Genomic DNA, 1,893 nt, shown 5'->3' with positions numbered 1-1,893 from the left:
TAAAAAGAAACATGAGCCCTTGAACTATAAACTCAGTTGTTGAGTACATATTTTAACATTTTATCTTGCTAAAAAGTATCTTCGATTGTTAGCACGCTTATAAACTGCCTGATAACCCAATAAAAATTTTATATACCATTGGCTGTCACTAAAATTGCCCTGGATTCCATCTGTTGGCTTCGTATCCTGGCGCTGCTCTCAGACAAATACAAACGTACAAGAGCAATTTCACTCTTTCGGAAGTAGTAATTAAAATGTAAGTATTACAACTTTTCTCATTAAAAGATTTATTCATTCAGTCACTGTTTTGTTGTCGAGCATTGTTACTATTAACTCTACCTGGGCAGAAGCCGGAGCTGATAACTAATTTACTAATTATTTAATAAAGGACGTGATTTAAAAAATAGCTATCTTCCATTCAATTCATACACTAGTCTTAAATAGCAAACGAAATGGTCCCATATGTCTCCCTCCAAAAAGACTGGAAGGATTTTATATGCCTTTATCTAGGTTAACCCGTGTATAAACTCTGGTGTCTCTGGAAGATCCCTCAATTCCCCCTGGTTTTTAAATCCAGAAGTGATCCATTGGAAACTTTAGTCCTCTTAAATACTCTTAAAGACGAACTTGTTGTCGGTGCTGAGTTAGCTTTTTTTTCCGTTTGTTCAAAGCTGAAACTAAACAGTACCTTATTAGACTTTATTGCGTTCTGTCTCTGGGCAATTCTTCGTCTCATTTACAGTTATTTATGACCGCTTATTTCTAAAGATCTCTTTGTTGAACAGATTAATTCGATTGTTTCAAACCAATGAGGGGCTCGCTTCAACTACCAGAGATCTTTCACCTATTTAAAGAAGTTTCGCAGACATAATTCACTGCCACAGCTCCAACGAAAGTACCTGCAGTGTGGTTTGGCTTATTAAAAATGGATAGATATCCCTTAAATAAACACTTATCTTAAAGGCAAGATTACACCGGAAAATGTTCTTTCACATTTTCTGAAAAAATGGGATGGTTATGGCTGGAACGACTTGTAGTTCGTTCAAGATAGATCTAAGCCTAAACAACTGACACGGTTTCTGCTAGTGTTAAGTTTTTCAGATTTTAACTTAATTTCATTGTAATTTAACTAAATTATCCTGAGGGATTTGAAACTGTACCAGCACTAACCACTTGTTACAAGGTTTAGTTTCATTGTAATTTATCTAAATTATCCAGTGGGAATTGAAACTGTTCCAGTGCCAACCACTTGTCACAAACTGCATAGTTTAATGATAGATTTTCAGTCGGTCTAGCGAAAAGCAAAAATTCATTCTGGTATATTCTTTGAATCACGAGGTAAATTTTGACGTTCCTTTGCGTTAAGGGATGATTATAGTAAAATCTATGGCTGCTTGAATTTGTTATATTGAATTCTCTTCAAATTTCTCGTCAGTTTTCCAGCTTTTTCTTTTTGTTCCTGTCAAAGATAGAATCGACAAGCTGTTAATATTTTCCTTTGCATTCCGCATTTCCAGTGTCTAACACACTTATGTTTACGCTTTGCCTACTCTGTATTACATGCGATACACAGGACATTTCCCTGGTGGCCGTGTATCTGGTAAGAAGCTTGATTCCCAATCACATGGTCCTGGGTTCAGTGCTACTGTGTGGCACCTTGGGCAAATATCTACTATAGCCTCGGGCTGAACAAAGCCTTGTGAGTGGTTTTTGTAGACGGAAACTGAAAGCCTGTCGCTTGTGTATTTGTCACCCACCGCCTTGACAACCGATGTTAGTGTGTTTACGTCTCTGTAACTTAGAGGTTCGCGAAAGAGACCTAGAATAAGCACCAAGCTTACAAAGTCGTGGGATCGATTTGACTAAAAGCGGTGCTCCAGCGTGGCTGCAGTC

At 37.5% G+C, this 1,893-nt stretch overlaps 1 long non-coding RNA gene across 1 annotated transcript in view; it reads left to right on the top strand.

Moving 5' to 3' along the window:
• Window positions 1–6: 6 nt before the first annotated feature.
• LOC106869570 (uncharacterized) overlaps window positions 7–1,893 on the top strand; it is a 3,376-nt gene continuing 1,489 nt past the window's right edge. The window contains exon 1 of the long non-coding RNA XR_001409413.2: window positions 7–256. This is a non-coding gene — a long non-coding RNA (uncharacterized LOC106869570). The remainder of the gene's footprint in view (window positions 257–1,893) is intronic.

This window comes from Octopus bimaculoides, chromosome 17, assembly GCF_001194135.2.
Source record: "Octopus bimaculoides isolate UCB-OBI-ISO-001 chromosome 17, ASM119413v2, whole genome shotgun sequence".
Classification (NCBI taxonomy): Eukaryota; Metazoa; Mollusca; class Cephalopoda; order Octopoda; family Octopodidae; genus Octopus; species Octopus bimaculoides.
Note: the sequence above shows the minus strand (reverse complement) of the source record. Positions and strands in the feature narration are given on the sequence as shown.